Here is a 15,540-nt window from a genome sequence, read left to right as displayed (position 1 = left end):
GAGAAGGGTGGGAGGAGGGGGAGGGAAATGGGAGGCTGGGAGGAGGTGGAAACTTGTTTTTTTTTTCTCCTTTTCTCATAAAAAAATGGAAAAAAAAGAAAAAAAAATTGAGACTTTGGAGCAATACTACCTCAGCTGAACCTATGCCCAATAAAGTTAAAAGTCTGACTCGGGGCACCTCAACTTCTGCCTTTCTAAGTTAGAGTTTCCTCATCTATATGAGAAAGATACTGCTAATTACAATCAGGTCTATTTTGCAAAATTACTGAGAGTATTAAAGGAAGCAATATATTCATTGGTGTTAATACAGAATTGGGAATGACCAAGTGATCCCAAAATGTAAAACTATGACTCTTTAGAATTATGATTATTGATCTCAATTTCTAGAATCTAGAAAGTTCTAAATATTTGGGATTCTAGACTGAAATAAGCAATATTTGGACAATGGAAGGAATCCCTATGCATGCTATATATGCACACAGATAACACAAAAAGTAGCTATGGTGTAATTTATAAAGCTCATAGAATTAATGTTGTGTTAATTATAAAATGTACTTCTCTAAGGTTGTCTACTTGTTATCTTTGTAACTAGAGAAATATTTATCATAATATTTTTAAGCAAGTTTTCACTATGTAGTCATAGCTGTCCTGGAACACACTTTGTAGACCAGGCTGGTCTTGAACACATAGAGATCTGCCCTCCTCTGCCTCTGTAGTACTGGGTTTAAAGCATGTGCCTTCCGGCCTGGGTCTAATATTATTTTTCAGTCACCTGGAGAAATGAGCTTGTTTCTAGAATTGCCAGAGATGGATTCTGGAAAAATAAAAATAAAAAAAGTTGAGTCTCTCGGTATCACATGGCACATAGAAACCACATCAAATCGCAAGATGACCTCTTGTCTTCTTGTTCCTCTCAAACTGAGGATAATCTCTCTTCCACCAAGTTCCTTTTTATTCACTTCTTTCTTATTGTGGCAAAATTGATCACTTTATGTGTGCATGTATTGAATGTCCTCATAATGCATGTATGTCTAGTTTCCAGCCACCAATGATTTCTATCTTCAAAACTGAAAACAGTCATTAAGCTTCAGCCACTATCTCTACAATGATTGAGATGACTACATATGCCTCATATAAGTGGACTTACATTATTAGTTTGTCTGTCAGTGACTTAATTTAATATCCTCAAGCGTCATTCATGCTGGGGTATGTAGAAAGATTTCCTTTCTTTTTAATATATATTTTTCATCTACCCAAGGGCATAAATGGCTTCCATAGTCTAGTTTCTGTGAATAATGCTGTTAGGTCCACTAAACTCTTTTAAGACCTGTTACAAAAGAGCCTATTTATGTAAAATACTACGATGATTGACTAATGTTTCTCTTCTGCTCTAGGCCCCCTCGTCTCACTGAATCTCATACTGTGGCGAAAATCCCTTGTTGTCTTTGGCACATGAAGTTCTATCTGTGGGTGTATTAGCATCCGGAAGGCTGGCATTTGCTGCCTTTTTCTTCTGAGCTGAATCAATCAGGCTCAGCTACTTGTTTATAAAATTCACCAGCCTTTCTTTTCCTCTCCGTATCTGAATCTCACATTGGCTGAGTTAAATAGGATATTGGCAGGTGTTCTGAGGATGAAGACCACAGCGAAAAACAGAATTCAATCTCTAGAAAATGTTGCTATCTGGATCATGCTTTCCAAATGATGCTTGATTAAAAAAAAAATCACAAACTGTAAAAGGTACACTCTAGTGATTTGAAAGTGTCTTATGCTCAATTTGGCATGAATATCAATTAGGGTTTGGTTATAAGTAATCGAAATTAATTCCAGCTTACTTGAATTAATTTAAATAAATAGAAAAAGTATAGAATTCTGAACTGAAGAAAAGTCAGAGTAATCAGGCCATGTAGAAGATGGTATATTCTGACTATAAAAATTGCAGGTATAAGATACAATCTCTATATAGTAATTGTTGAGATGGAATTCTGCCAAACAAAGCCTGCCCTTATACCATTCATAAAATGTTCAGTTACCCACGGGACAGGCTAGATGACTTGTTATGGCTCATGGGCCTACCCATCACCCATAAGAAAGCAGGAGATCTTGACTGAATAACATACACAGATCATACACAGTGTGTAAAGTGTAAATTTTCAAAGGAAAGTTAAAATGCTGTCACCAAAAGAAGAGGGAATGGATGCTGGGCAGGCAAAAACAACAGATGTCCACTGCAGTGGGTCTGTTTGGGAAATCTCTGATGAGCCAAACGCCCAGCAATCAGGCAAAGACACATATCCAGGCGCACACACTACCTTGTCTCCGTTCCTAGGGTGAAGATACCTCTGGGTCGTCAGGTTTGTCCCCTTTATTCTTTTCTTTCCTTTTTTTCTAAAAAAGAAAAATCTTCCTTTGCCCAGATTTCTCCATATTTCTGTCACAAATATGGTTATTTTAAATAAATATATTTAGCTTAAAATGCAATCCTCTTCAACTCCTTTCATTGAATAAATATCAAATAGAAATGTTATGCACATTTGTGATAAAATTTGTCCAAATTACTCTGGCATTATTTTTAGGTGGGGGAAAATAAGAGCATTTTTTTTTTTTTTGCTAAGTGAGGACCTACTTTCATTGTCAAGTTCTGCCCTGATGTCATATCATATAGCTTTTCTCTAATGAAGTGTTTTTAGAAAGTAAAATATAGTCCTCCGCTTCAAATCTTTTGATGCCACATATTGCTATGGTAACCTTGGGTTTCTTGATTTATAACTCTTCCTTTGTGAGCAAAGTAATTTGAGATTAATTTACTAATGGATCTTTACCCAGTCTACAATAACAAATAAGTCTGACCACACCCCTTTTTATTAAAAATCTGTAATTGCAATTTTGCAAATGAAAAGATTATTTCTCAAAGACCCTGAAATGTAATATGTACTAGGAAAATAAGAACCAACCAGGAAATCTGAATAAAGTAACATATCAAAGTCATAAGACAGTAGCAGCTTCAACAGCATTTTCTTAGGAAAAAAAGAGCATTTATCTGAGAAGATCAAAAGGTAAGGTTGGAATAGTAATCAGGATACACAATCACAAAAATCTAACTTCCAAGTTCACGAAGCACTCTGCTCAAGAATGCTTGTATTTATTTATTCTTTGTTGCGAAAAATCCTGGAATGTAGATTTAAATAGACAGATCCAAATGGTATTTTGACACATAACATCAGGGCTAAATGTGCCCTAGTTTACTTCGGTTCCTGCCTCATTTATAATGGATTCAATGTTGGATCCAAACAAGTGCGGAGGATTTTAACTTGAGACAAAGTGAAATGTCCTAACAAATCTAGCTGTCTGTCAACTGGCTCTGTGTTTATGCCCTCTACAAAATCAACAGGGAGGTCAATTGCAAAGAGAATTGGGCCAAAAAATGACTCAACTTCTACCGTACACACAACCGTTTGTGAACTGGGTACCTAGGCAGGCTACAGGGCTACTTTCCTCCAAGTTGTCTCTTAGGAGACACTGCCTATCTCCTCCACAAGATGATGAGGGGAGGATTAAGTCAAGTAGATACTATCACAAACAGAACCAAATCCTTCCCTAGGTTGAAGGGTGGTACTGAGCCTCCTCACAGGCTTGGGTACCTTATCATTCCATGTGGTCCCATGGAGGACAAGCATAGCCATGGTACAGAAGCCCTCTAAATGAGCACAGATTCATCTTAAAAAGATTGTCTCTTTAATGCATGTCACTAGGATGTTCCTCCAATTGAACAAAAATAGGCACCTCCCATTCTCCCTGGAAGGCAGTTAGGGCCCTGTTTTGTGTGATCACCCGGTCTTAGCTGAAAAATTTGGCTTCCTCCTAAACTTAGACTTGACTGGAAAATTTTCTGACATTGACAGTAATATGACTACCCAGTCCTGCCAAGGCCAAAGGCCTGTGCACATCTGTGCATTGACTAGGCCAGGTCTCATAGAAAGCAATGGGGGGGAGGTAATATTGGCATAGTCTAGATTCTTATTTATTTCTTCAGCTTGCCTAAATCTATTATCTTTTCCTCTGGTGTGAGAATAATACCCATTTATAGTGAAAAACAATTAATATATGAAAAAAATAAAAAGGTTAAAAATACAAACATTCTGCTTTACAAATACAAGCCTCAGAAAGCATCATATGGGGTTCATTTCCTTTAAGGTATGTCTGTGAGTGTAGGGGTGTTGGATATGTGCTCTGTCTATTCCAACATTTTTTTACCCACTGTCTTGAGTATATTTTCAAGGCTTGCAAATATTTTTAAAATACATATCAGTTTAGTAGCTTCTTAAGATCTTACCTACTGTTCTGCTTAATTTGGTATAATTTAGTGTAAATTTTTAAAAATTATTCTATTAGTAATATTTATCTAAAATAAATCAAGCAAAACAGAACTTTAAAGAGAAAATAGTGGCATTCATTTTGTCCCAGGGCAAAGGCCGAGCTCTATGGTAATTCGTTTTGTGTACTGGAAGAACTGTCTTCACATGTTCATGTTAACAATTTCCACATTCTCTTTCTTTATTTACTTATTTTTTTCTTATTTCATTTTTTATATTTTTGAGAGTGTATTTAATTACAACAGTCCTCCCTTCCCTTTCCTACCTTCAAACCTTTCTATATGCCCTTCCCTTCTCTCCTTCAAATTCATGGCCTCTTTTTTTTTATACTAGTGTTATTATATACAGATATGTAAATGCATATACACATATCTTCCTAGAGTTTTCAGTCTGTGTTAAGTGACCTGTATGTATGCTGTCAGGTTTCTTACTAGTCCAGGTCTATCAACCCAGAGCTTAGAACCTTGGGCTCCATCTCACACCAGCTACATCCTTTCTACAAGTCAGAAAGAATTTTGACCAATTGGAAAGATTGTGAAACTGCTGTCACTGAGGCTTTAGCCTAAAGGCAGCCTGTCTTCTATTGCCGACGGCAGGTCAGCTAGGAATGATTTTATATTTTTAAATGGTTGAAAACAAATATTATTATTTTGTGACATATGAAAATTCAATGAAAGTCAAGGATTGGTGCACACAATGAAGTTTTGATGGAATGCAGCCAGGTCTGCCTGCTCATAAATTATCTGTGGTTGCTTTTGTCCTCCAGGTTCAGAGCTGAGAAGCATAGCAGAGGCCACATGGCTTGCACGACCTAACACATTTTTTATGTGGCTCTTTTTAGAGGAAGACTGCCAGCCTGGTTCAATGTAGCAGAAGACTAAGACAGTGAACATGGAATTTCTGCCACATATATGTAAATGACAGGAGGAATAAAACAACAAACAGCCAACTTCCTCTGTGCGCATGACATATTTCATCATAAAAATGTTTCTAAAGTATCATTTATTTATCGATATTTGACCTATGTGAATTTTGTCTACTCATTTTTATCTTTATCAACACCCTGCAGTATAACTTCTCACAATCTCAAAACCATCTTGTTTGTTAATGTTACACATTGCAGACAATGAAGCGTATAAGGCATTGAGCTATTGAAATGAAATGACTTAAAATATTTTCATCTAGAAATTGAGTCCTTCAAATATCTTTCTTAGAAGAACTATCGTTAAAAAAAAAGTTGAAGAAAAATCAACATCCCTTCATTCATTGTTAAGAAGCAAACATCCTATTGATTAGCACCTGGGAAGATGCATTTTATAATGGTAAGAACTTACCATCTATGTGAAGTTCTAGTTAATCAGAGCTCGAATCGTAAAACAATCAGCACAATAACTTGTTCCTTTGCTGAAGTCACTAAATTCTGAGAGGCTGAGATAATAACCGACATAGCAGTTATTATAAAACTATGAAACTGACTCAAAGATCCTGCTTTTTCTTCTGATGTGCTTAAAAGTCTCCAGTAATAAATTCTAGAGTGTAAGTCAGAAAACAAAGACACAAACTCTTGAGTCCTAGAAATGGATCTTATAAGCTCTCATAGTTAGATTCAGCTGTTGGTTTGGCACAGACTAGAGCCAACTGAGGGTGTCTTGATCGAGAGATTTCCAAGATCAGACTGGCTTATAGCCATGTCTATGTGAGACTGTCTCGATTGATGGTTGAAGTGGGAGGGTCCAGAGCATTGGAAACATTCCCATCTCCAGGGATCTGGTCTTGCATTACATAAGAAACCTATATAAGATTTCTAAATTACATAAGAAATCTATAAATCAACATAATCCTGAATAAGCCAGAGAATAAGCCTCCATCTGCATCTCTCCATGGTTTCTTTGTAACCTGGACATAAAAGTGAACGTAAATCCTTTTCAACCTAGGTTGCTTTTGTGCATGGTATTTACTACAGCAACAGAAATGTACACTTGAACATAAATTGTTTCCAGAAGTGGGAGGTTACTGAGATAGACGTGACCAACTTGTATTTGGGAAGTTCTGTGGAAGCATTTGAAACTTAAGCTGAAAACCTTGTTAAGTACTCAGAGCTTAATATTAGGGAACCAAGCTTGGAAAACAAGAATGCTGAGAAAATGCCAACAAAGGAAGCCTGGCTTGTGGGGTTTCAGACGGAAGTCAAAACACTTAGGGACATTTGTCTGAGAATTTGTGTGAAGAGTGTATGACTCTTGGTCAGTTAGCGGGTAAAGAAGCTGTAAAGGGAGAGGCAGGCAGGGATGGGAGAAGAGAAATATATAGAGCTCAATAAAAATCAATTTAAAAATAAGGAAGAAGCTGTAATTGAGCCAAGCAATGGTGGTGCACACCTTTAATCCCAGTACTCAGGAGATAGAGGCTGGCTGATCTCTGGGAGTTCTAGGTCAGCCTGATCTACAAGAGTTAGTCCCAGGAAAGGCTCCAAAGCTACAGTGAAACCCTTTCTCAAAAAGATCCCCCCCCCATAATTATATACACGAGATCAGTACTACTGAAGTTAAGACAATGGATACTGGTCATCTGCAGCTGAAGAATCAACTCTTATTATTAAGAGATCAACGTCATTAATGTAAACTATTTCAGATCATATTTCCTCAGGGTCAATCAACAGAAGCAGTGGTCTAGCAGTGGCTAAGGTTGCATGCATCTCAAACTTGTTGCCTAACTTAGCAATATGTATTGATCACTTGGTATTGCTCTTGGAGGCATGAATTATTCCACATTGAGGAGGTCCTGGTGATCAACTGAAGACTGGCATTCTGTGTAAGGGTCAAAGTTCTTGAAGAGAAGCCAAGGGAGGTCCCTGGTGGATGTGCAGCCTCGGCTGTAGTAGAGCCATCAGGATATTGAAGATGTCAAGGCATAGGACATGCACCAAGGACAGTGACTTGAGGGCCCAGTCTATGAGGCAAGCTGTGTAGGCTGCAGATGGTAGACCTTTACAATAGGCCTGCCTTTGGAACATAGAATATCATGAGGAAGTTCCAGATAGTAGACATTGAGCTACAGTATTCGGTTTATACTGCTGGAAATGGACACGTGCTAACCCGATGGTTCCTATGCCTTGATTCTTCTCTTTTGGAATAAAAATACATGCAATTTTTTCTTTTACTATTTTTAAGGAACCCACAGAAAAGAGACTTTGGAGGTTTTTATATCAGACATTGAACTTTTCAAGCATTGGGATTTTCGAAGTTGTACTGTGTTTTTTATTTTGATATCAACATGAGATCTCGGAGACAAGAAATGAAAGGTTATAGCTTAAAGTGATGTGTTGTGTGTCAAGTTGACAAGGAGTGGAGTGTTCTAGTTAACTTCGGCTGTCAACTTGACATCTCTGAGGGTGTCTCAATAGAGGGATTGATTGCCCAGACTAGATTGACCTGTGGCTATGTCTACGAGAGACTCTAGGGATTTGATGTGGTAAGCTTAAGCCCATCATTGGCAGTACTATCTCTAGGTAGATGGCTCTGGAGTGTATAAAGAAGTGAATTCGTTGAGCATAAGATGGAGAGGGATCCATTGAGCGAGCCACTAACCAGAACTCCCCCATGGTTTCTGCTTCAATTCATGCTTGGTTTCATTTAATCATGGTCTCTGACTTGAAGGTATAAGCCAAATAAACCTTTTCCTCCTTTAAGTTGTGGTTGGTCATGGTATTTATCTTAGCAACAGAAAGCAATGTGAGACACAAGCAGTAGGAACAGAGATAGGAATAAACGTGGAGTAAAGCAGAACTGTGAATTCTGCTCATCTGTTTTGGAGGTATTCAGAATAAGCTTAGGAACAATTGGCAAGATAACTAAAGAGCAAAGAAAAAAAATCAGTAAGAGAAAAGCGATGGGTCTTCCCTAAGTATGATGTGAATGATTTAAAGAACTGTGATTTTAGTATTGGCTTTTTCTCTCATTTCTTACTAAGACCAACATTTCAGTTCATAACAAATGAACAGAGATGGTTCATAGTTAGGCCAGTTCTGTTGTGTTCTCCTCTTGTGCTGCTGAACACTGAATCTTGGGGCTTTTGTAGGCTAGGCAAGCATTCTATTACCAGACTACATCCCTGGTACCCAGGCACTATTTTAATTAAGCAAAAGAGGCAAACATCTCACCAGGATTTCGGCAGTTCATTCACTTGACTTTCTCTGTGAACTAACTAATGCCATTGAATTCATCTGCTTCTAAGAGCCTATGAAGCCAACACTAGCAACTTACCAATAATTTATCATGTTGGACCTAAACAAACTGTGCTTGTGATCAAATAAATTGAGAAGGCTGACAGTGATCCTATGACAGGGATTTGTGATGAGCTCAAGACTTCATCACTTCAAGAGTCTTGCTTATTTAGGCTGGGGGAATTTTCTCTAAATGGTAACTGCAGGACACTGAGGATTCATCTCTCTTTACTACTCATGGTTTTCTAAGACCATCTTACTTTATATGTTAAAACACAGAGTGGTTTTCAATTGGATAACACATCTGAACTGTTTGTTAAGTATTTTTCATTTATTAACAATGGATATTTTAAAATAAAAATGATTTATTTCCTTATCTGAAAACAATTAGCTATTCCGCATTGTGAAAATACCATTTTTAATTTACTAAAAATCTCATGCCCAGTAATGTTTCACATCACAATATCCACAAAGCTCCTATTTATCGGTGGCAGAATCTTTTGTGCACAAGGATTGCCCTACACTTTTGTCTTGTTATTCTCAAAAGTAGCTATCAGTTGTTTTTACTATAAAGCTTTTATCATCACTGGTCATGTGTGGCCCTATTTTGCTTTGATTTCTTAGTTTGCCTGCTTAGTTTCATCCATTCTGTTTGTGATCATGGGCCTTTCTTCTTCTCTCAAAAGGCAAACCATTCACAGATTGTTGTCTTTTGTTGGGTGTCAGGTTGGGACATAAAATACAGAGTTATAATAGAACCAACAGTTATCACACACTTGAATGGTTCTTCAGTATGCCACAAACATTGTATGCAATGTTCTTGTACTAAACAAATACATATATTTGTACCAAAAGTTATTTGTTGCTGAAATTTAAATCCAACTCACCAAGTAGGATTGTTATTTGCTATGTCTGGGAACCATAAAATCATAGTTTGGTATAATCAGTCTCTTATATATTCAGGTTATTATCCTGATGCAGTTTCATAGTTAACAGATAATATGCATGTGTTTTCTCTCTTCCTCCTTCCTTCCCTCCCTCCTTCTCTCTCTTTCTCCCTCTTGTCCCCTAGTCTTTGTTACCTTCCATCTTACATCCCTCCTGCCCAGTCTTCTCTAATTTTCTGTCAGTATGTCTCTTTATCTGTCTGTTTCATGTTACTTTTTTTTGGGAAACATGAATAAGCAAACAATTATTAGCACAAAATAGGACAGCTACAACAGACTAAAGAAATAATCCCACCCAACTCTGGCTTGGTGAAGCAGTAACTTTATCAGGTTATGTTACAGGAGCATGGATAACATAAATGTAACTGAGTCACCAAAAGGCTCAAAATCAGCATAGATGACTCAGGAAACTCTATCCCTGTAGCTTTTTTTAAATTGATTTTTATTGAGCTCTGCATTTTTCTCTGCTCCCCTGCCTGTGGCTTCTTTATTTCAGACAGCTGCGACACATCTGAGAACCTCTTACCCCAAATTATTACTATTTGTATGATTATGGGAATGTACTTGTGAATTGAATAATTTTTAGAGGTTCCTTTATTTTGTAAGTCCCATTACTTTCTGAGTCTTGGGGAATCTCAATTCTTCGTTTGTAGGAAATATCTCACAACACCACCTGTGAGCAGCCTGTGCCTGTGGATATTCCACTCACCTTACCGTAAATTCCTAAACTTAGAACTACTGGGGTCTCAGTTACACATACTTAGATTGGGATAGATATTTAATATCCACAATTCATGAACAGTACTGTGATTAGCACCATCATGAATGTCCCTTGTTACCTATGTGAGAAAAATCTTAAGAATGTAAACTTAGGAAATAAAATTATTGTAAGGATAGATAGATAGATAGATAGATAGATATGGATAGGGAGATTTATAGTCTATATATTTATATATAGTAAGAATAGGTAGATAGATTGATTGATTAGACAGATAGATAGCTAGATAGATATGGGTAGGCAGATTTATAGTCTATATATTTATATATATTTATATTACATATTTATAATCTATATGCATTTATACAAAGTGTATATCCCGACACTATCATTTGAATAGCCACTGCTGATTGTTCTTTGAGAATGATCATCATCCTAAACAGATTTATTGTTTCCAGCATTAAAAAATTCTATTAATATAGTAAGTAAAAGATAGCAGTTAACCATCATGTAGCCCTAACAACATAATTCAGAAGCTCTTTTCTGTATGTGCAGAGGTGTGTGTGTGAGTGTGTGTGTGTGTGTGTGTGTGTGTGTGTGTGTTTGCTTGCTTGTGCATTTGTAGAGGCCAAAGCAAATCATTACTTATTGTCAGGTGCCCTCACAGGTCTGGAACTCACCAAATAAGTCTGATTAACTTATTGGTAAGTAAGCCTCAGGAATTCACTTTTCTCCACCTCCCTACTGCTGGAATTACAGAAACAAGCCACTGTGTTTTTTTTCCCATGGGTTTTAGGGATGGAACTCAGATCTTCATGCCTTCAAGCTGAGCACTGGTTGAGTCATCTGCTCACGTTCCATACCCAGGAACTTTGTACGTGCTTGCTAACTTGTGGAGGCTCGATTATTCTTATCCTTTCCGATTTTTCTTAAGCATTATGATGTTTTGTTGACTTCTTGGAGCTCCTCGTGAATTTTGGGAATAAATCCCTTGCCATGGTTATATACTGCAATTATCTTCTCTCAGTTTTTCATCTACTAAATGTGTTTATCATGTTCTTAGAATAGGTTTGTGTTTTAATTTATTTAAATGCATCGCTTAAATTCTCAATCCACCCAAATTCCCTTTATATATGCTTCTATTCTGGTAGTTTGTTGACCCAAGCCATTACATCATCTATTCATTCCCACCTATTCTATTCTCCACATATATATATATATATATATATATATATATATTTCAAGCAAGTGTATGATTAATCAGTCAACCCCATAATTTTATGACATTATTAGCTAATCTCTGTATATGTTTTAAGGCCATTAACAATGTCTTTGCAAATGCAACTTTGAAGCATTTTTGTACACTTGAAATGGCAGGTTCCTTTTTCCCTAACCATCCATTTCACTATTAATTTAGATATATGTGGCCTTTTAGTGTTTCCACATACATTTGTTAAGTTTATCAAGTTTCTCAATCAAATACTCCACTGACAATTTCATGGGGATTGCCCTGACCTAGATAATTTGAGCATTATTGACTCTGTGTTTTTTAAATCAACTAGGGCATGCTATACTTATTTCTTCCTGACTTCTTTGTGCTTTCATCAGTATTTGAGATGCCATCCATGGCTAGCATGGACAGTTTTGATTATGTTCATGTCTAGCACCTTTCTGATTCTCAGATTTATTATAAATGGGGGCTAATTTATTTGGTTTTCTACTACATTGGTGATGGTGATAAAATATTCTAAGGAACTCATCAAATGTCATTTTTAGTTTAAGTATTTTGTCTGTTGACTGATAATTAGAAGAGTGAATTATTATTTTTCTTTTCTGATAGCATTAGCTAAGACTTCCGTGTTCTTGTTGGAAGAGAAAATGGATAGGCTTCCTATTTACAACTTTAAAGTAAACTAGTTACTGCAGTCAGGCACAATGTGAAGCATGCAAAGAAAGTTCTCCAGCAGAGTAAGAGTCACGTGTTGGCATCCCCAATGTTCTAGGAGCTGCACACTGGTCTGTGACTACCTAAGCAGGAATGCTCTTGAGGCCAGTCCTAGGAATGCTATAGTCAGTACAACATTTGGATGGACTCTTTGGGGAAGAGGAATTACGGTGGGATTTTTCTCCTTCATCTCTACAGTCTATTAGTAGTCAGTATAAAAGTGATTTCTTCTGAAATTCATGGAAGAACAATGATACACTATAATAGTCAGTAGTAGAGGCTTTTTAAGTGGGAAGGCCCCATATTGGAATCTCATTCTCATCATCCAAAGTTGGGCCTCAACAATCATTTATTATTCGTCCAGGTTTAAATTCTTTAAATGGAGTAAAGTGTATAATGATATTTTGTTTGTGTCTTAAGAAATGATGCTTGCCTAAAGATCAGAGTGCAGAGCTAAACCACTAGAGTTCAGGCAGTGGTGGCACAAACCTTTCATCCCAGGACTCAAGACAGAGCAATTCATTGATATTATGGATATTGTGTCAGCTTCAGCTGGCTATGCTGTTTTAGATTTTATATATATATGTATATATATATATATATATATAAAAGTTGGATAATTTTTACCCTCTATCTCTTTGGAATAGAAAGTACATAAAGTATCTAAAGCCATGATAGGATGATATTTGATTAAAAGAAAGAACTTTCGTTATCATTTAAAATTCAAATAAAATATTCATTCATCCAACTTGTCATGAATTTTAATACATTGAATATTTCTGACAATTTAACCATTTTATATACATATTAAAATATATTCAGTTTTAGTTCTTTATAATAATTCAATTTAAAAATATTTTCTATTTTTATCATAGCTATTTCTTCTCTTTTTAAAATGTAGAGTTTGTCTACAAAATCTATCCTTACCTCATCTCCTGTTTTTATGTTGCCAAAAGTAAAACAACAAAACGCTATTACTAATAAAAAATAGCAATCAGAAATCATTTATAGGAGCCAACTTACTTATTCATCTTCAAGATCAGAACCACATATTCGTAATGTCATCTTGCACTGGTAGTGTATTTCCTTTAAATATACAACATCCTTTTGGTTCCCTTTCCTCTTTCAGACAAACTAGATACATGAATTTTTCCCCCTCCCTCATAAATCTACCCCCCATGCTACAGCAGCAATGCTTTGAGCATGTTCTGTAAGGCCATCTGGTTCATGGTAAGCACCAAGACACATCTGAAGGCAGAAGCCAAGAAGAGACAATGAGAAGACCACCTTTTTGGGAAAGGGATGCAAGGGCCCTCACCTGAGCAGAAGTCTCTCTCTGAAAGATGAGTTGAATCCCTCATTGAATTCTTCCACAGAGAATTTTGCGTGTAGATTTATGAATGAGAGGAGATGCAGACCATGTGGTTCCTAGGAAATTTGGAATGATGCTATCACTCTTTATAGCAGCTATCTACTATCAGATGTCCTTTGATTGTAGGGGAGGGGCTATGGTCCCACAGGAAGCTGAGCTGCCATGCAGTTTCTCCTCCTGGCAGAAAAGAGGTTCTTGGAGCTGACTCCTTTGGCTCATTTTCTAGGTAACCCAAAGTGAAATCTTGAACAAATCTGCTCATCACTACACCATATTTTTCTCCACATTATATTTTGACAGATTTTTAGAATACTATCACATCTTAGTTTTGGCTCATATTTACCTCATCTATATTTTCTGCTTTTTATTTTTAATATTTCTGAATAATTTATTTGGACAACATTTTGGTTGAATCATTTTCATACTGTTAAATATAGTCTGTGATGCTTTGGTATTAGTCTTAATTATTTTAATAGTAATACAGTCAGGTATTGCTGCTGTTTTATTTTACTTTTTAAATTTTTTTATTTACTTTTATCCATCTTCTCCTGCCTCATTTGAAACTTTATAAGCAAGTCTTTTTCTTTTGATATAAAAATGACATGACAGATCCTATTCACATTGTCTGTTTTTATGGTTAAACCTAAGATCTACTCATGTTCAATAACCTCCCAACTTTATTTATCTTTTCATTTACTTGCCTATTTTTTTAATTCTAGAATGTTCTGAGTGTCATTTGAATATACTTTTTTGTGTTCTCAAGATATTCTTTAATTTTTAAAGTTCTCGTTCAATTATTGATTTTCCTATTCTTTATATCACAGAGTCTTCCCGAAATTGCTCCTTATCTCTATTCATTTTATGTGTATTCTTTTCATGTGTGTTCTTAGTGTAAGCTCTCATGTGACCAGATGTCTAACCTTACAGTGCTTATATCCTCAACTTTGATTGATGATTTGACTGGATATACATGTTGTATCATTTGTGTGTGTGTGTGTGTGTGTGTGTGTATGTGCATGTGTGTGTCTTGAGAAACTATTTCTTCAATCTCTTCCAGTGTTGTTGGAAAAACAGTGTCAATCTTGCTCTAGTCTTTGTATTTAATTTGTTCCTTTTTCTCTGTTAATTTTACTTTTCATTATATCTAGTGACATATTGTCCTTATTTATCTTACTTATTGTTGTCCCCAATTTATTGGCTTCAGTTCATCCATTTCCAACATTCATAATTCAGAAACAAGTCTTTGCTGAGTGTTTGAATTTTCCTGGTTTGGTGTATTCTTCTTTCTTGCTTATATTTCCCCTATATACGGGTGTGGCTCTCTCTCTCTCTCTCTCTTTCTCCCTCCCTCCCTCCCTCCCCCTCTCTCTCTCTTCTTCATGTGCCTTATGCTTTGATTCAAAATCAGTTCTTTCTCTTATCAGTTTTTATTGCTGGGTTTCCACTGGTTCTTTTTTATGATTTCCCTTTCTTTGTTAATATGTTTCAGATCCTCTTTCATAAAAGAGAATTAAATATTGTCTTTTGTCTTCTAACATATTAGCATAGATTTTTGAATTTTTTCTCTCTTCTGCATTCAGTAGAAGGTACATTTTCTTTGTAGGAACTTCTCTTCTAGCATTGGCTGTTTTCAGTACTTATCCCTCTGCCCAGAACAGTAGGAGAAGAGCCCCAGGCCCCAGCTGGTGTTACTTCAAGTGGTCAGAGTTTAATGAGAAAGATCCTAAGCACAAAGTACAAAAAAAATTGCTAAACTCTTTTAATATTTACAACCCACCAGATAACTTTTTTTTTAAATCCAGGACCTCATGAAGACATGGTACTCACACAGGGTCTACCACCATGCCCTGGCATCTTTACATCACTATTAGCCTCTTGTAACACAGAAGAACTAACAGGAGGCACGGTTTTAGGGTCCTAATTCTTCCTGGCTCCCAGCTGAATGGAAGAATGAGTAGGTAAG

Source organism: Microtus oregoni, unplaced genomic scaffold (genome assembly GCF_018167655.1).
Source record: "Microtus oregoni isolate MIOR12 unplaced genomic scaffold, Mior012 000027F_ref0000203, whole genome shotgun sequence".
Lineage (NCBI taxonomy): Eukaryota > Metazoa > Chordata > Mammalia > Rodentia > Cricetidae > Microtus > Microtus oregoni.
Note: the sequence above shows the minus strand (reverse complement) of the source record.